This window comes from Bufo bufo, chromosome 1, assembly GCF_905171765.1.
Source record: "Bufo bufo chromosome 1, aBufBuf1.1, whole genome shotgun sequence".
Lineage (NCBI taxonomy): Eukaryota > Metazoa > Chordata > Amphibia > Anura > Bufonidae > Bufo > Bufo bufo.
This window is the reverse complement of record NC_053389.1, coordinates 811,147,247-811,169,293: the sequence shown is the minus strand read 5'-3', so window position 1 is coordinate 811,169,293 and position 22,047 is coordinate 811,147,247. Positions and strand designations below refer to the sequence as shown.

At 38.0% G+C, this 22,047-nt stretch overlaps 4 non-coding genes across 4 annotated transcripts; all 4 read left to right on the top strand.

Moving 5' to 3' along the window:
- Nucleotides 1-9,256: 9,256 nt before the first annotated feature.
- Nucleotides 9,257-9,328, top strand: TRNAD-GUC. Its single transcript has one exon. It is a non-coding gene; the product is annotated as a tRNA-Asp (tRNA).
- Nucleotides 9,329-11,899: 2,571 nt separating this feature from the next.
- Nucleotides 11,900-11,971, top strand: TRNAD-GUC. Its single transcript has one exon. It is a non-coding gene; the product is annotated as a tRNA-Asp (tRNA).
- A 3,664-nt stretch (nt 11,972-15,635) lies between these two features.
- On the top strand, nt 15,636-15,707 carry TRNAD-GUC. Its single transcript has one exon. It is a non-coding gene; the product is annotated as a tRNA-Asp (tRNA).
- A 2,489-nt stretch (nt 15,708-18,196) lies between these two features.
- Nucleotides 18,197-18,268, top strand: TRNAD-GUC. Its single transcript has one exon. It is a non-coding gene; the product is annotated as a tRNA-Asp (tRNA).
- The last annotated feature ends 3,779 nt before the right edge of the window (nt 18,269-22,047 follow it).

The following is a 22,047-nucleotide window of genomic DNA, read 5'->3' as shown; positions in this document are numbered from 1 at the left end:
GACACGGAGGCGAGTATTGCTATCTCTTCCTTTACTGTTCCACCAATAGCAGCAAAGAAAATTTACATAATGAACATGGTAACCATAGTAACACAATGTCCCTCCCCAGACAGCCCCTATAATAGGCAGCTCTTCCTCTGGGTCTTCCTCTTTCTTTGAACCTGGCACCGTAACTGGACATCAACTGGAACCGTCAACTAGAACCGGAAACTGGAAGCGAAACGACACAGCTCCCACCGAACCATTCAATCGAAGCCAACGTGGCTAACACTTTAGCAGGAAATTAGAAGGACGCAGATCCTGGAAGTCAGTGAACTCTCACCCTGAAATAAAATAAAGAATATGGCCAGAGTGAATATCATTCTGGAACAAATCAAGTCAGACAGTCGATAACCGGAAATGAACCGTAATGCCATCTAATAAACTTCAATAGAGAAGACAAATGCCATAAATACAATAAATATATAAACAACATATAAATAAATAAACATCATAAACATAACCTCCTCCGAACAATACATCAATAAATATACAAATAATCATAAATAAATAATTTACAGTTGGGCGGGCCATCGATCAGGGTGGGCAATACTCGCCTCCGTGTCTTTAATAAAACTATGACTTTTACGTCGTAGACTAGGAAAATCAATAAGTTTTACAGCAAGCCACGGAGGCTCCTATTGCTAGTTCAAAGCTGAGAAATCACAGAAGCAAACAAATGAGGAGGAGGACGAAAATAATACTCCCTGAATGTCGTGACACTAGACCAGTCTGCCAGACGTAAGATGTCTTCCATACGCGCACCAGAAATCGCCAAAGCGGTGGCAGATGCACCTCTCGTCGAATGCGCCGTAAATATAGCAGTATCTATACCCGCAAGGGACATAACCCACTTCATCCAACGAGCCAAAGTCGGACTGGAGACCGGTCCGAAAGGATGGCGAATAGAAAGGAAAAGCTGCGGGACCAAGGGAGAGCGGTAAGCTCTTGTTCGGGATTCGTATTCTCGCAAGCAAGCCACCGGACAAAGAGCCGGAGAGGACGGGAAACTGGGATATGACACCTCTCTAATGTGTGTTTTGGTACGTCTAGAAATATTGAAGGATACACCCTCCGGAGTGAAGGATCTAGCGTCATGATCCAGAGCTCGAACATCCGACACCCGTTTACAGGAAATAAGGCAGAAAAGTACAAGTAACTTGGCAGATAGTTGTCTCAAGGAGAGGTCCGGATTGCTGGGCCAAGCCGACAAAAATGACAAAACCAACGAAACATCCCAAGTGGTCACAAATCGAGGACGAGGAGGGCGAGCAAGACGCGAGCCGCGAAGTAAGCGGGAAACCAAAGGGTGCTGGCCCGCAGGTCTACCGTCGAAGCCCTGATGAGTAGAGGAGATCGCAGACCGAAAAAGGTTGATCGTTCTATAAGCTTTACCAGCCTCAAACAAGGAGGTAAGAAATTGTAACAAATGACTCACAGGTGCCGAAATGGGATCAAGGTTCCGTTCAAGGCACCAACTAGACCAAGATCCCCAAGCTGCCCGGTAAGATTTTCTAGTGCCGGGAGCCCATGCATTGTCCAGGAGGCGTCTAGTTGCCTCCGAAACGCCCTCGACCTCTCCAGGTATCCTGAGACTCGGCACGCCAGCAACGGTAGGGATCCTTCCAGCCGAAGCGGGTGGCTCAATCCTCTGGGATCGCGAAGAAGATCTACGTGGTCTGGGAGAAGAAAAGGTATGTCTACAAGAAGCTCCAGTAGAGCTGGAAACCAACTCTGAGTCCCCCAGAAGGGAATCACCACCATCAGTTCGGCCCTCTGGCGACGCACCTGAAGCAGCATCCTCGGAATCATCGCAAAAGGAGGAAAAGCATATAGAAGGGAGCTCGACCAATCCTGCAGGAATGCGTCCACTGCCTCTGCTCCCGGATCCGGGCGCCAGCTGAAGAATCGAGGAAGCTGTGCGTTGAGTCGTGAAGCAAACAGGTCCACCGAGAAGGGACCCCAGACGTCCGATATCGCGGAAAATATGTTCGGGGCCAGCTGCCAATCGCTGCCGTCCGTAAAGCAACGGGAGCTCCGGTCCGCCCGAGTATTGTGGAGGCCGGGTAGGTATTCCGCTTGGACCACAATGTCCCTGGAAAGGCAATATGACCAAAACTCCTTCGCAAGCCGAGCCAGAGTTGCCGACTGGGTACCACCCAGACGGTTGACGTAACGAACCGCAGACACGTTGTCCATACGTAGGAGGACGCAGGCATGAGCCATCCCATTGGTGAAACTCCGAATGGCGAATGATCCGGCCAGCAGTTCCAGCGCGTTGATGTGAAGGCGTGTTTCGTCCGTCGTCCAGCGGCCGCCCGTGGAGACCCCGTTGCAGTGGGCACCCCAGCCTTGCAGACTCGCATCCGATTCTATCGTAAACTCTGGTTGAAGGCCGAAGATCGCCTTGCCATTCCATGCCTCTAAGTTGTCGATCCACCACTGAAGCTCCTCCCTGGCTTCTGAGTCCAAGGTAACTAAATCTGCAAACGCCGCACCTGTGCGGAGGTGTGCAATCTTCAGCCGTTGCAGGGCTCGATAATGCAGTGGAGCAGGAAACACCGCCTGGATGGAAGAGGCGAGCAGGCCAATGATGCGGGCCAGATGCCGTAGGGTCAACTGAGGGGTAGACAGGGCGTGTCGCAGTTCTTTCCGAATTGACCGCAGTTTGGATGTCGGGAGACTGAGGGATTCGGACACTGAATCCACCGTGAAGCCCAGAAATTCCATCCTCTGCAGAGGGGTCAGGCAAGATTTCTCCAAATTGAGGAGAAAACCGAGGCGTGACAACAGATCTGACGTCCAGCCTAGATGTGTCAGCAAGGTTGATTTGGAATGGTGCATGATAAGAATGTCGTCCAGATAGACGATCAGACGTACACCCCGACTGCGAAGCCACGACATGGCCGGACGCATCAGCTTGGTGAAGCACCAAGGAGCCGACGACAGGCCGAAAGGGAGGCAGGTGAACCGCCAAATCTCTTCTCCCCACTGAAAACATAGAAGGTCCCTGGATTGGGGGGCAATCGGTACCGTCAGGTAAGCATCCTTCAGGTCCAGTTTCACCATCCAATCCCCCGGCATAAGCAAGTCTCTGAGGAGGTGAATCCCCTCCATCTTGAAGTGGCGATAACGCACTATGGAATTCAGAGAGCGTAGGTTGATAACCGGGCGCATCTGACCCCCTTTCTTCTGGACCAGAAAGATATTGCTGAGGACCCTCCTGTGAGAAGGAGGCGCCCTTTCTATCGCACACTTGTGGGAGAGTGATACTAGCTCTAGGTCTACCTGGGAGCAATCTGGTCTTGAATGAACAAACAGGGGGGGAGGAGGTAGGAGGTAAGGCGAGTCTATGAGCTCGATGTGAAAGCCCATGACTGTGGATAGAATCCATGGGTCGGAAGTGATGACTGACCAGGCACGGGAAAAATGACGGAGTCTGCCTCCGATACAATGATCCGAAAAATCCCCCACAGGGGGAAGACTTACCAAAAGGTCTCCTGGAGTTGGGGTTTCCACGGAAGGACCTGGAGCGCCAGTTGCCGCCTCTGGCCGGGAAGAAGGATGAGGAGCCTCTATGATCCTGGAAAGGAGGTCTCTGGTGATAGGAGCCTCTGCCCATGCCTCGGGCTTGGAAATTGGAACGGCCGGACAGACGGCCCCTGGTACTGCCGGCCCTGCTGGAGACCCGTCCCTGAAATACTCTGCGCATTGAGGACTGGGCCTTATCTAATGCCGTAAATGCGCCTACAAATCGGCCAAGATCCTTAATAAAGGAGTCGCCGAACAGCAGTCCTTGCGCCTCCTTACCCGCCTCCGTAAGGGCAAGGTTAGCTAGTTTGGGGTCTAATTTAAAAAGAATGGCCTTACGCCGTTCAATACATAAGGATGTGTTGGCGTTGCCCGCGACACAAATCGCTCTTTGAGCCCAGCCGCGAAGCTCTTCGGGATCTATACGCGAGCCATCCGCTCTGGCAGTTTCAGCCAATTCTAGTAATTTAGTAAGGGGCCCGAATACATCTAGGAGTTTGTCCTGGCAGCTCCTCAAGGCGGAGTCTAACCCTCTACGGGGGTTCCAGCCTGATTTCGCCAAAAATTGGGTCATCTTAGGGTCGACCACAGGGGTATCACAGACCTTATTAGGGACCACGGGTCTAGGGCACTCGGCACGTAGTTTGTTACGCGCTTCTTTACTTAGCGGGTGGCGAACCCGAGATTCCAAATATTTAGCCACATGATCGGACGGGAGCCATTCCGCTGATCGGGGGTGGTGCAGAGTGTCCGGATCGAACATAAGTTCGCCCACAGGGTCTACAAGAGCAGACGTCAGATCAACCGCTGAAGGGACTGAGTTTACTAAGGAAGTAGAGGGGACGGGGCCCCTGGTGGTGGGAATCGGATCAGGGGTCTCCTCATCAGAGGGATAATCATGATCTTCAAACGCCTCTAAATCTGAGCCCAGATCAGAATCTGAATCGGTACCTGGTTGTGCTCTGGCACATTTCCACGTACGCGCCTTTTCTGCCTGGCGCGGTAAGGCTCTCTTGCGTGAATGTTGCACGCTCTCATGGGTGGCAGTACGCACACCAGTTCTATTATCCTGTGAAACAGGAGCGATAATGGCATCAGATGGCGTATTTATAACATGGGTAGTCTGCAAGGCCTCTCTAGGAGGGTGTGCAGCAAGGGCCTGAGAAATAGTGGCAGCCAGTATAGTGGACATGGAGTCCATGGCAGTCATTATGGCACTGGAGACCGACTGCTGAAGGGTTAATGTATGAGGGTCATCCCTCTCTACCTCCATCTCATCTGCAGGCATTGGGCAGGCCTGGGAGGAGGGTAAATCGGCTGCTGACATAGCGGTATGAAAATCTATTTAGTCAATGATAAGAAAATAACAGTGAGTGAACTAACTAGACCTAAAGCGACGACGCAAGGGTTAATCACCCAGGCGCGATCGGTATGAGCGGGAGCAGGGACGGGGGAGCCGGGTAAAGCGACCGTACCTGAGCGCAGCAATGCGGAAATGGAATGCCCGCCGGGATCTCGCGAGGCTACGCGCAAGCCCGGGAAAGCGGCGAAAGAAGATCCGGCCGTCAGGGAAAGGAGACCTGAGCTAAAGACGCCAGGAAAGAAGCGCCAAACGCCGGTAAAAAGGGGGAATATGTAGCGGATCGCAGTAGGAGGGAATGAATGTGGGAAAACAATATGAGCTGACGGGGGGGGGAGGCCCCCCCGAAAAGGGGTACAAACAGCCAAATAAAACCCCTAGGAAATAACAAGGGAAAGAAAACCAGCAAAAAACAGGAGATATACAGTAGTAGAATGCAGGTGTTTTAGTAAAAAGCAAATATGGGATAAAAACCGATAGATAGATAAATATATATATATTCTAAATCAAAGGCAATAAATGATCTGAAATAAAAGAGATCCTAAGGTAAAAATTGCAGCACTTATCTGGTGGCAGCAGCAAAGAAAGAGGAAGACCCAGAGGAAGAGCTGCCTATTATAGGGGCTGTCTGGGGAGGGACATTGTGTTACTATGGTTACCATGTTCATTATGTAAATTTTCTTTGCTGCTATTGGTGGAACAGTAAAGGAAGAGATAGCAATAGGAGCCTCCGTGGCTTGCTGTAAAACTACTATAATACTACCCCTATGTACAAGAATATAACTACTATAATACTGCTCCTATGTACAAGAATATAACTACTATAATACTGCTCCTATGTACAAGAATATATCTACTATAATACTGCTCCAATGTACAAGAATATAACTACTATAATACTCCTCCTATGTACAAGAATATAACTACTATAATACTGCCTCCTATGTACAAGAATATAACTACTATAATACTGCTCCTATGGTCAAGAATTTAACTACTATAATACTGCTCCTATGTACAAGAATATAACTACTATAATACTGCTACTATGTACAAGAATATAACTACTATAATACTGCCTCCTATGTACAAGAACATAACTACTATAATACTGCTCCTATGTACAAGAATATAACTACTATGATACTGCCTCCTATGTACAAGAATATAGCTTCTATAATACTGCCTCCTATGTACAAGAATATAACTACTATAATACTGCTCCTATGTACAAGAATATAACTACTATAATACTGCTCCTATGTACAAGAATATATCTACTATAATACTGCTCCTATGTACAAGAATATAACTACTATAATACTGCTCCTGTGTACAAGAATATAACTATTATAATACTGCTCCTATGTACAAGAATATAACTACTATAATACTGCTCCTATGTACAAGAATATAACTACTATAATACTGCCCCCTATGTACAAGAATATAACTACTATAATACTGCTCCTATGTACAAGAATATAACTACTATAATACTGCCTCCAATGTACAGGAATATAACTACTATAATACTGCCTCCTATGTACAAGAATATAACTACTATAATACTGCTCCTATGTACAAGAATATAACTACTATAATACTGCTCCTATGTACAAGAATATAACTACTATAATACTGCTCCTATGTACAGGAATATAACTACTATAATACTGCTCCTATGTACAAGAATATAACTACTATCATACTGCTCCTATGTACAAGAATATAACTACTATAATACTGCTCCTATGTACAAGAATATAACTACTATAATACTGCCTCCTATGTACAAGAATATAACTACTATAATACTGCTCCTATGTACAAGAATATAACTACTATAATACTGCTCCTATGTACAAGAATATAACTACTATAATACTGCCTCCTATGTACAGGAATATAACTACTATAATACTGCTCCTATGTACAAGAATATAACTACTATAATACTGCTCCTATGTACAAGAATATAACTACTATAATACTGCTCCTATGTACAAGAATATAACTACTATAATACTGCTCCTATGTACAAGAATATAACTACTATAATACTGCCTCCTATGTACAAGAATATAACTACTATAATACTGCTCCTATGTACAGGAATATATCTACTATAATACTGCCTCCTATGTACAGGAATATAACTACTATAATACTGCCTCCTATGTACAAGAATATAACTACTATAATACTGCCTCCTATGTACAAGAATATAACTACTATAATACTGCCTCCTATGTACAAGAATATAACTACTATAATACTGCCTCCTATGTACAAGAATATAACTACTATAATACTGCTCCTATGTACAAGAATATAACTACTATAATACTGCTCCTATGTACAAGAATATAACTACTATAATACTGCCTCCTATGTACAAGAATATAACTACTATAATACTGCTTCCTATGTACAAGAATATAACTACTATAATACTGCTCCTATGTACAAGAATATAACTACTATAATACTGCCTCCTATGTACAAGAATATAACTACTATAATACTGCCTCCTATGTACAAGAATATAACTACTATAATACTGCTCCTATGTACAAGAATATAACTACTATAATACTGCCTCCTATGTACAAGAATATAACTACTATAATACTGCTTCCTATGTACAAGAATATAACTACTATAATACTGCTCCTATGTACAAGAATATAACTACTATAATACTGCCTCCTATGTACAAGAATATAACTACTATAATACTGCTCCTATGTACAAGAATATAACTACTATAATACTGCTCCTATGTACAAGAATATAACTACTATAATACTGCCTCCTATGTACAAGAATATAACTACTATAATACTGCTTCCTATGTACAAGAATATAACTACTATAATACTGCTCCTATGTACAAGAATATAACTACTATAATACTGCCTCCTATGTACAAGAATATAACTACTATAATACTGCCTCCTATGTACAAGAATATAACTACTATAATACTGCCTCCTATGTACAAGAATATAACTACTATAATACTGCTCCTATGTACAAGAATATAACTACTATAATACTGCCTCCTATGTACAAGAATATAACTACTATAATACTGCTTCCTATGTACAAGAATATAACTACTATAATACTGCTCCTATGTACAAGAATATAACTACTATAATACTGCCTCCTATGTACAAGAATATAACTACTATAATACTGCCTCCTATGTACAAGAATATAACTACTATAATACTGCTCATATGTACAAGAATATAACTACTATAATACTGCTCCTATGTACAAGAATATAACTACTATAATACTGCCTCCTATGTACAAGAATATAACTACTATAATACTGCCTCCTATGTACAAGAATATAACTACTATAATACTGCCTCCTCTGTACAAGAATATAACTACTATAATACTGCCTCCTATGTACAAGAATATAACTACTATAATACTGCTCCTATGTACAAGAATATAACTACTATAATACTGCTCCTATGTACAAGACTATAACTACTATAATACTGCTCCTATGTACAAGAATATAACTACTATAATACTGCTCCTATGTACAAGAATATAACTACTATAATACTGCCTCCTATGTACAAGAATATAACTACTATAATACTGCTCCTATGTACAGGAATATATCTACTATAAATAAAAGATATGGTGGCTCACTCCGTTTATGGCTATGGATTGGTGCTACCAAGCCTTATGACTCACCCAGTCAAAAAAGGAATATAGAGATTGTAGAGAGGCTGAGCACTCACACTTGGACCACACAGAGATACAGACAAGATAAATAATGGTGACAATATTTATTACACCTAATGCAGATTCAACAATAAAATACTAAAACAATAATATATAACAAATAATAAGAACAGTGGGTAGTAATATAACTAAGAACAATTCAGAATAAAAACAGCATCATAAATATCTAAACGTGCAATGCGATTACATAAGATGTATAAAATGCATAATGAAGGGTGCTATGAGAGACTCAAAGTGGCGAGTGGAGCCCTTAAGGGTGAATATAATCGATTGGGATTCGATGTTATAAAAATCGATATTTTGAAAAGTCGATAAATATTTGTCGATAAAGTGCTCAGTATTTATTCGAATGGATGTCCAGACAGAGTTCAATAAATTCCATTAGATTATTTAAGCATATTTCGACATATGTCCCCTGTATGGCATACAATGATTACACTTACGATTGCCTTCCATCTAGCAACCCATGTCCTCAGCTCTATACACAAAATCCAGGTGACAGGTTCCTTTTAAGAAGATTACCATGTGATAAGCTGCTATAGCAGTTCCTCGTTAGTATAGTGGTAAGTATCCCCGCCTGTCACGCGGGAGACCGGGGTTCGATTCCCCGACGGGGAGGCTTCAACTTTTGCATATAGAACAATACTAAGAAATAGAAGAATTAAGAAAACTGTAGAAAGGAGAAATAGTGTTTAGTGAATATAACTACTATAATACTACCCCTATGTACAAGAATATAACTACTATAATACTGCTCCTATGTACAAGAATATAACTACTATAATACTGCTCCTATGTACAAGAATATATCTACTATAATACTGCTCCAATGTACAAGAATATAACTACTATAATACTCCTCCTATGTACAAGAATATAACTACTATAATACTGCCTCCTATGTACAAGAATATAACTACTATAATACTGCTCCTATGGTCAAGAATTTAACTACTATAATACTGCTCCTATGTACAAGAATATAACTACTATAATACTGCTACTATGTACAAGAATATAACTACTATAATACTGCCTCCTATGTACAAGAACATAACTACTATAATACTGCTCCTATGTACAAGAATATAACTACTATGATACTGCCTCCTATGTACAAGAATATAGCTTCTATAATACTGCCTCCTATGTACAAGAATATAACTACTATAATACTGCCTCCTATGTACAAGAATATAACTACTATAATACTGCTTCCTATGTACAAGAATATAACTACTATAATACTGCTCCTATGTACAAGAATATAACTACTATAATACTGCCTCCTATGTACAAGAATATAACTACTATAATACTGCCTCCTATGTACAAGAATATAACTACTATAATACTGCTCCTATGTACAAGAATATAACTACTATAATACTGCCTCCTATGTACAAGAATATAACTACTATAATACTGCTTCCTATGTACAAGAATATAACTACTATAATACTGCTCCTATGTACAAGAATATAACTACTATAATACTGCCTCCTATGTACAAGAATATAACTACTATAATACTGCTCCTATGTACAAGAATATAACTACTATAATACTGCTCCTATGTACAAGAATATAACTACTATAATACTGCCTCCTATGTACAAGAATATAACTACTATAATACTGCTTCCTATGTACAAGAATATAACTACTATAATACTGCTCCTATGTACAAGAATATAACTACTATAATACTGCCTCCTATGTACAAGAATATAACTACTATAATACTGCCTCCTATGTACAAGAATATAACTACTATAATACTGCCTCCTATGTACAAGAATATAACTACTATAATACTGCTCCTATGTACAAGAATATAACTACTATAATACTGCCTCCTATGTACAAGAATATAACTACTATAATACTGCTTCCTATGTACAAGAATATAACTACTATAATACTGCTCCTATGTACAAGAATATAACTACTATAATACTGCCTCCTATGTACAAGAATATAACTACTATAATACTGCCTCCTATGTACAAGAATATAACTACTATAATACTGCTCATATGTACAAGAATATAACTACTATAATACTGCTCCTATGTACAAGAATATAACTACTATAATACTGCCTCCTATGTACAAGAATATAACTACTATAATACTGCCTCCTATGTACAAGAATATAACTACTATAATACTGCCTCCTCTGTACAAGAATATAACTACTATAATACTGCCTCCTATGTACAAGAATATAACTACTATAATACTGCTCCTATGTACAAGAATATAACTACTATAATACTGCTCCTATGTACAAGACTATAACTACTATAATACTGCTCCTATGTACAAGAATATAACTACTATAATACTGCTCCTATGTACAAGAATATCACTACTATAATACTGCCTCCTATGTACAAGAATATAACTACTATAATACTGCCTCCTATGTACAAGAATATACCTACTATAATACTGCCTCCTATGTACAAGAATATAACTACTATAATACTGCTCCTATGTACAGGAATATATCTACTATAAATAAAAGATATGGTGGCTCACTCCGTTTATGGCTATGGATTGGTGCTACCAAGCCTTATGACTCACCCAGTCAAAAAAGGAATATAGAGATTGTAGAGAGGCTGAGCACTCACACTTGGACCACACAGAGATACAGACAAGATAAATAATGGTGACAATATTTATTACACCTAATGCAGATTCAACAATAAAATACTAAAACAATAATATATAACAAATAATAAGAACAGTGGGTAGTAATATAACTAAGAACAATTCAGAATAAAAACAGCATCATAAATATCTAAACGTGCAATGCGATTACATAAGATGTATAAAATGCATAATGAAGGGTGCTATGAGAGACTCAAAGTGGCGAGTGGAGCCCTTAAGGGTGAATATAATCGATTGGGATTCGATGTTATAAAAATCGATATTTTGAAAAGTCGATAAATATTTGTCGATAAAGTGCTCAGTATTTATTCGAATGGATGTCCAGACAGAGTTCAATAAATTCCATTAGATTATTTAAGCATATTTCGACATATGTCCCCTGTATGGCATACAATGATTACACTTACGATTGCCTTCCATCTAGCAACCCATGTCCTCAGCTCTATACACAAAATCCAGGTGACAGGTTCCTTTTAAGAAGATTACCATGTGATAAACTGCTATAGCAGTTCCTCGTTAGTATAGTGGTAAGTATCCCCGCCTGTCACGCGGGAGACCGGGGTTCGATTCCCCGACGGGGAGGCTTCAACTTTTGCATATAGAACAATACTAAGAAATAGAAGAATTAAGAAAACTGTAGAAAGGAGAAATAGTGTTTAGTGAATATAACTACTATAATACTACCCCTATGTACAAGAATATAACTACTATAATACTGCTCCTATGTACAAGAATATAACTACTATAATACTGCTCCTATGTACAAGAATATATCTACTATAATACTGCTCCAATGTACAAGAATATAACTACTATAATACTCCTCCTATGTACAAGAATATAACTACTATAATACTGCCTCCTATGTACAAGAATATAACTACTATAATACTGCTCCTATGGTCAAGAATTTAACTACTATAATACTGCTCCTATGTACAAGAATATAACTACTATAATACTGCTACTATGTACAAGAATATAACTACTATAATACTGCCTCCTATGTACAAGAACATAACTACTATAATACTGCTCCTATGTACAAGAATATAACTACTATGATACTGCCTCCTATGTACAAGAATATAGCTTCTATAATACTGCCTCCTATGTACAAGAATATAACTACTATAATACTGCTCCTATGTACAAGAATATAACTACTATAATACTGCTCCTATGTACAAGAATATATCTACTATAATACTGCTCCTATGTACAAGAATATAACTACTATAATACTGCTCCTGTGTACAAGAATATAACTATTATAATACTGCTCCTATGTACAAGAATATAACTACTATAATACTGCTCCTATGTACAAGAATATAACTACTATAATACTGCCCCCTATGTACAAGAATATAACTACTATAATACTTCTCCTATGTACAAGAATATAACTACTATAATACTGCCTCCAATGTACAGGAATATAACTACTATAATACTGCCTCCTATGTACAAGAATATAACTACTATAATACTGCTCCTATGTACAAGAATATAACTACTATAATACTGCTCCTATGTACAAGAATATAACTACTATAATACTGCTCCTATGTACAGGAATATAACTACTATAATACTGCTCCTATGTACAAGAATATAACTACTATAATACTGCTCCTATGTACAAGAATATAACTACTATCATACTGCTCCTATGTACAAGAATATAACTACTATAATACTGCTCCTATGTACAAGAATATAACTACTATAATACTGCCTCCTATGTACAAGAATATAACTACTATAATACTGCTCCTATGTACAAGAATATAACTACTATAATACTGCTCCTATGTACAAGAATATAACTACTATAATACTGCCTCCTATGTACAGGAATATAACTACTATAATACTGCTCCTATGTACAAGAATATAACTACTATAATACTGCTCCTATGTACAAGAATATAACTACTATCATACTGCTCCTATGTACAAGAATATAACTACTATAATACTGCTCCTATGTACAAGAATATAACTACTATAATACTGCCTCCTATGTACAAGAATATAACTACTATAATACTGCTCCTATGTACAGGAATATATCTACTATAATACTGCCTCCTATGTACAGGAATATAACTACTATAATACTGCCTCCTATGTACAAGAATATAACTACTATAATACTGCCTCCTATGTACAAGAATATAACTACTATAATACTGCCTCCTATGTACAAGAATATAACTACTATAATACTGCCTCCTATGTACAAGAATATAACTACTATAATACTGCTCCTATGTACAAGAATATAACTACTATAATACTGCTCCTATGTACAAGAATATAACTACTATAATACTGCCTCCTATGTACAAGAATATAACTACTATAATACTGCTTCCTATGTACAAGAATATAACTACTATAATACTGCTCCTATGTACAAGAATATAACTACTATAATACTGCCTCCTATGTACAAGAATATAACTACTATAATACTGCCTCCTATGTACAAGAATATAACTACTATAATACTGCTCCTATGTACAAGAATATAACTACTATAATACTGCCTCCTATGTACAAGAATATAACTACTATAATACTGCTTCCTATGTACAAGAATATAACTACTATAATACTGCTCCTATGTACAAGAATATAACTACTATAATACTGCCTCCTATGTACAAGAATATAACTACTATAATACTGCTCCTATGTACAAGAATATAACTACTATAATACTGCTCCTATGTACAAGAATATAACTACTATAATACTGCCTCCTATGTACAAGAATATAACTACTATAATACTGCTTCCTATGTACAAGAATATAACTACTATAATACTGCTCCTATGTACAAGAATATAACTACTATAATACTGCCTCCTATGTACAAGAATATAACTACTATAATACTGCCTCCTATGTACAAGAATATAACTACTATAATACTGCCTCCTATGTACAAGAATATAACTACTATAATACTGCTCCTATGTACAAGAATATAACTACTATAATACTGCCTCCTATGTACAAGAATATAACTACTATAATACTGCTTCCTATGTACAAGAATATAACTACTATAATACTGCTCCTATGTACAAGAATATAACTACTATAATACTGCCTCCTATGTACAAGAATATAACTACTATAATACTGCCTCCTATGTACAAGAATATAACTACTATAATACTGCTCATATGTACAAGAATATAACTACTATAATACTGCTCCTATGTACAAGAATATAACTACTATAATACTGCCTCCTATGTACAAGAATATAACTACTATAATACTGCCTCCTATGTACAAGAATATAACTACTATAATACTGCCTCCTATGTACAAGAATATAACTACTATAATACTGCTCCTATGTACAAGAATATAACTACTATAATACTGCTCCTATGTACAAGACTATAACTACTATAATACTGCTCCTATGTACAAGAATATAACTACTATAATACTGCTCCTATGTACAAGAATATAACTACTATAATACTGCCTCCTATGTACAAGAATATAACTACTATAATACTGCTCCTATGTACAGGAATATATCTACTATAAATAAAAGATATGGTGGCTCACTCCGTTTATGGCTATGGATTGGTGCTACCAAGCCTTATGACTCACCCAGTCAAAAAAGGAATATAGAGATTGTAGAGAGGCTGAGCACTCACACTTGGACCACACAGAGATACAGACAAGATAAATAATGGTGACAATATTTATTACACCTAATGCAGATTCAACAATAAAATACTAAAACAATAATATATAACAAATAATAAGAACAGTGGGTAGTAATATAACTAAGAACAATTCAGAATAAAAACAGCATCATAAATATCTAAACGTGCAATGCGATTACATAAGATGTATAAAATGCATAATGAAGGGTGCTATGAGAGACTGAAAGTGGCGAGTGGAGCCCTTAAGGGTGAATATAATCGATTGGGATTCGATGTTATAAAAATCGATATTTTGAAAAGTCGATAAATATTTGTCGATAAAGTGCTCAGTATTTATTCGAATGGATGTCCAGACAGAGTTCAATAAATTCCATTAGATTATTTAAGCATATTTCGACATATGTCCCCTGTATGGCATACAATGATTACACTTACGATTGCCTTCCATCTAGCAACCCATGTCCTCAGCTCTATACACAAAATCCAGGTGACAGGTTCCCTTTAAGAAGATTACCATGTGATAAGCTGCTATAGCAGTTCCTCGTTAGTATAGTGGTAAGTATCCCCGCCTGTCACGCGGGAGACCGGGGTTCGATTCCCCGACGGGGAGGCTTCAACTTTTGCATATAGAACAATACTAAGAAATAGAAGAATTAAGAAAACTGTAGAAAGGAGAAATAGTGTTTAGTGAATATAACTACTATAATACTACCCCTATGTACAAGAATATAACTACTATAATACTGCTCCTATGTACAAGAATATATCTACTATAATACTGCTCCAATGTACAAGAATATAACTACTATAATACTCCTCCTATGTACAAGAATATAACTACTATAATACTGCCTCCTATGTACAAGAATATAACTACTATAATACTGCTCCTATGGTCAAGAATTTAACTACTATAATACTGCTCCTATGTACAAGAATATAACTACTATAATACTGCTACTATGTACAAGAATATAACTACTATAATACTGCCTCCTATGTACAAGAACATAACTACTATAATACTGCTCCTATGTACAAGAATATAACTACTATGATACTGCCTCCTATGTACAAGAATATAACTACTATAATACTGCTCCTATGTACAAGAATATAACTACTATAATACTGCTCCTATGTACAAGAATATAGCTTCTATAATACTGCCTCCTATGTACAAGAATATAACTACTATAATACTGCTCCTATGTACAAGAATATAACTACTATAATACTGCTCCTATGTACAAGAATATATCTACTATAATACTGCTCCTATGTACAAGAATATAACTACTATAATACTGCTCCTGTGTACAAGAATATAACTATTATAATACTGCTCCTATGTACAAGAATATAACTACTATAATACTGCTCCTATGTACAAGAATATAACTACTATAATACTGCCCCCTATGTACAAGAATATAACTACTATAATACTGCTCCTATGTACAAGAATATAACTACTATAATACTGCCTCCAATGTACAGGAATATAACTACTATAATACTGCCTCCTATGTACAAGAATATAACTACTATAATACTGCTCCTATGTACAAGAATATAACTACTATAATACTGCTCCTATGTACAAGAATATAACTACTATAATACTGCTCCTATGTACAGGAATATAACTACTATAATACTGCTCCTATGTACAAGAATATAACTACTATAATACTGCTCCTATGTACAAGAATATAACTACTATCATACTGCTCCTATGTACAAGAATATAACTACTATAATACTGCTCCTATGTACAAGAATATAACTACTATAATACTGCCTCCTATGTACAAGAATATAACTACTATAATACTGCTCCTATGTACAAGAATATAACTACTATAATACTGCTCCTATGTACAAGAATATAACTACTATAATACTGCCTCCTATGTACAGGAATATAACTACTATAATACTGCTCCTATGTACAAGAATATAACTACTATAATACTGCTCCTATGTACAAGAATATAACTACTATCATACTGCTCCTATGTACAAGAATATAACTACTATAATACTGCTCCTATGTACAAGAATATAACTACTATAATACTGCCTCCTATGTACAAGAATATAACTACTATAATACTGCTCCTATGTACAGGAATATATCTACTATAATACTGCCTCCTATGTACAGGAATATAACTACTATAATACTGCCTCCTATGTACAAGAATATAACTACTATAATACTGCCTCCTATGTACAAGAATATAACTACTATAATACTGCTCCTATGTACAAGAATATAACTACTATAATACTGCCTCCTATGTACAAGAATATAACTAGTATAATACTGCTCCTATGTACAGGAATATATCTACTATAATACTGCTCCTATGTACAAGAATATAACTACTATAATACTGCCTCCTATGTATAGGAATATATCTACTATAAATAAAAGATATGGTGGCTCACTCCGTTTATGGCTATGGATTGGTGCTACCAAGCCTTATGACTCACCCAGTCAAAAAAGGAATATAGAGATTGTAGAGAGGCTGAGCACTCACACTTGGACCACACAGAGATACAGACAAGATAAATAATGGTGACAATATTTATTACACCTAATGCAGATTCAACAATAAAATACTAAAACAATAATATATAACAAATAATAAGAACAGTGGGTAGTAATATAACTAAGAACAATTCAGAATAAAAACAGCATCATAAATATCTAAACGTGCAATGCGATTACATAAGATGTATAAAATGCATAATGAAGGGTGCTATGAGAGACTGAAAGTGGCGAGTGGAGCCCTTAAGGGTGAATATAATCGATTGGGATTCGATGTTATAAAAATCGATATTTTGAAAAGTCGATAAATATTTGTCGATAAAGTGCTCAGTATTTATTCGAATGGATGTCCAGACAGAGTTCAATAAATTCCATTAGATTATTTAAGCATATTTCGACATATGTCCCCTGTATGGCATACAATGATTACACTTACGATTGCCTTCCATCTAGCAACCCATGTCCTCAGCTCTATACACAAAATCCAGGTGACAGGTTCCCTTTAAGAAGATTACCAAGTGATAAGCTGCTATAGCAGTTCCTCGTTAGTATAGTGGTAAGTATCCCCGCCTGTCACGCGGGAGACCGGGGTTCGATTCCCCGACGGGGAGGCTTCAAATTTTGCATATAGAACAATACTAAGAAATAGAAGAATTAAGAAAACTGTAGAAAGGAGAAATAGTGTTTAGTAAATATAACTACTATAATACTGCTCCTATGTACAAGAATATAACTACTATAATACTGCTACTATGTACAAGAATATAACTACTATAATACTGCTCCTATGTACAAGAATATAACTACTATAATACTGCCTCCTATTTACAAGGATATATATACTATAATACTGCTCCTATGTACAAGAATATAACTACTATAATACTACCCCTATGTACAAGAATATAACTACTATAATACTACCCCTATGTACAAGAATATAACTACTATAATACTACCCCTATGTACAAGAATATAACTACTATAATACTGCTCCTATGTACAAGAATATAACTACTATAATACTGCTCCTATGTACAAGAATATAACTACTATAATACTGCCCCTATGTACAAGAATATAACTACTATAATACTGCTCCTATGTACAAGAATATAACTACTATAATACTGCTACTATGTACAAGAATATAACTACTATAATACTGCTCCTATGTACAAGAATATAACTACTATAATACTGCCTCCTATTTACAAGGATATATATACTATAATACTGCTCCTATGTACAAGAATATAACTACTATAATACTACCCCTATGTACAAGAATATAACTACTATAATACTACCCCTATGTACAAGAATATAACTACTATAATACTACCCCTATGTACAAGAATATAACTACTATAATACTGCTCCTATGTACAAGAATATAACTACTATAATACTGCTCCTATGTACAAGAATATAACTACTATAATGCTGCCTCCTATGTACAAGAATATAACTACTATAATACTGCCTCCTATGTACAAGAATATAACTACTATAATACTGCCTCCTATGTACAAGAATATAACTGCTATAATACTGCCCCTATGTACAAGAATATAACTACTATAATACTGCCTCCTATGTACAAGAATATAACTACTATAATACTGCTCCTATGTACAAGAATATAACTACTATAATACTGCCTCCTATGTACAAGACTATAACTACTATAATACTGCCTCCTATTTACAAGGATATATATACTATAATACTGCTCCTATGTACAAGAATATAACTACTATAATACTGCTCCTATGTACAAGAATATAACTACTATAATACTGCTCCTATGTACAAGAATATAACTGCTATAATACTGCTCCTATGTACAAGAATATAACTACTATAATACTGCCTCCTATGTACAAGAATATAACTACTATAATACTGCTCCTATGTACAAGAATATAACTACTATATCACTGCCCCCTATGTACAAGAATATAACTACTATAATACTGCCTCCTATGTACAAGAATATAACTACTATAATACTGCCTCCTATGTACAAGAATATAACTACTATAATACTGGTCCTTTCACCTATCGTCCTCCGGTAGCACAGCATGGGTTAATAGTGTGACATCTTCTTTCTAGGACCGCCCACCTAGTAAAACAAGTAATCAATTAATTAAATTAATAGCCTCCCCTATAAGGGTCACCTCCCAGAATGCCTCGGCGTGTTTTTTATTTGTCCTCTTCTACATAGGATGTAGCCCACCTATAGGAAGAATTCTGTGGCTGCAATACCTTGACACGGTTATGGCCGGGGGAGTGGGAATAGCCATGGTGTCCCCTGGCTCCACTCCCGACCGCTCTAGCGCCATCCCCGAAGCCCCTGGTTCTTCGGCAGCAGGTCCCGGTTCTCCGGATTGCAGCGCGACCGGAAGTCAAGAGCCGAACTTCAGGTTTTCGCGGTGGAACGCATCGTGACACGCAGGCGCTTCCGGATGATGTCACAGGCGCGCCCGGCCCTGTTTGAGCGCCAAATTCAAATCCTGAAAGTTATTTAGAGCGGTTTTTAGCTGGAGCTCGGTGCCCTTGTACCAGGCAGCAGAGCTCCAGCATTTCAGAGGTATTTGTGGATCTTTTCACTCTTCAGGAGAAAGATTTATTTCTCTTTTGCCTCCATAACTTATTTTTCCTCCCTTGAATTGCAGATGTCCACCGCATCAAGCAGGGGGGAAAAAAGAGCCAGAAAGAGCAGACACAGGATGTGTCAGGCCTGTGAGCAGCCGCTCCCTGATGATTTCTCGCATGATCTATGTGTCAGGTGTCACCGCGATACGCAAGATTCCTCGCCATCCAAAAAGAAACAGAGGTCTCAGTCGTCTCTCTGTATTTCGTGTCTTCACCAGTTACCTGCGGATCATTCCTCCAATATTTATAAGGATTGTACTCAGCCAGATAATCCGTCAGATGCCGAAACAGAAAAAATTATGTCTCTGTTCAAGGAGTTCCTCAAACAATCTAAAAAGAAGAGATCAAAGAAGCCATGTATATCCCCATCATCTTCTGAGGAGTCTCTTCGTTCGGAAGGCGAGATTTCTACCGATTCAGATTCGCACTTCATTGAAGATAATTTTTTGTTTAATAAAAAGGACGCGAACCGTTTAATAAAAGAAGTTAAAAATATCATGGAAGCCGGTAAGGAGAAATCCGGTACTCGTGAGGAGGATGATCTCTTCTATTTCCCTAAAAAGAAGGCTCCCATGTTTCCCAGCCACCCGGTCCTAGATGCAATAATGCATAAAGAATGGGAGCAACCGGTAGGCAGAATTAATCTAGGATCTAGATTCAAGAATATCTATAAGACTGATCCTGCGGAATCCACAAGCTGGGAGTCTCCTGCCAGAGTAGATTCAGCAGTAACCAGATTAACAAGAAAATCTTTCTTCCCTTCAGATGATTCAGCATTGTTAAAAGACCCTATGGAGAAAAAGGCGGATGCTCTGTTTAAGAGATTACATACGTATCTCGCTTCTATGAATAAAGCAGCTATGGCCACGGTACCTGTAGCCAGTGCTCTGAGGGTTTGGCTCAGCCAATTAGGCAGAGACATTGAAGATGGCGTCTCCAGGGAAGATCTACTCCGGCAACTACCGTCTTTGAAGCTGGCGGCAGAATTTCTTTGCGACTTTCCAGTTGACTCCTTAAGGCTTATTGCTAAGAACATGGCACTTGCTAATTCTATTAGAAGAGCCATATGGCTAAAACTCTGGTCTGGAGACCCCTCTTCAAAGAGTAACCTGTGTTCCCTTCCCTTCGAACCTGGCAAATTATTCGGCTCTCATCTCGATAAACTTCTTGAGGCCAATATGGAAGATAAAGCATTAAGTTTTCCACAGCCTAAACGCAGAGATAAAAGATTTTTTCGTCCCTACAGGGGTCAAGATTCCAGGAGATCTACCTTTAGAGGCCGGTCCAGTCGTGGAAGATCTGACCGTAGAACCTGGGTTCCTACGGAGAAGTCTAGAAAGAAGACCGACGATAACAGATCTACCAAACCTGAATTCTGACGCCAGAGGTCAGAAAGTGGGAGGACGCCTTGCATTCTTCTACCCCAAATGGCAGCAGATTACCTCAGATTGTTGGGCACTGAATGTGGTTCACAATGGCTATGCTCTAGAGTTCAACCATCTACCAAGAGACAGGTTTCTTCTCAACAATGGAAGAGACCTAAAGATCATACAGCTTTTAAAAGAATTCATGGAAAAAGGAGCCTTAGAACCAGTTCCAGTTCATCAAGAATATACAGGCGTCTACTCCAGAGTCTTTCGTGTTCCCAAACCCGACGGAAAAAGCCGCTTAATTATAGATCTCCGCTATGTGAACCGTTGCATGAAAAAGATCCATTTCAAAATGGAAA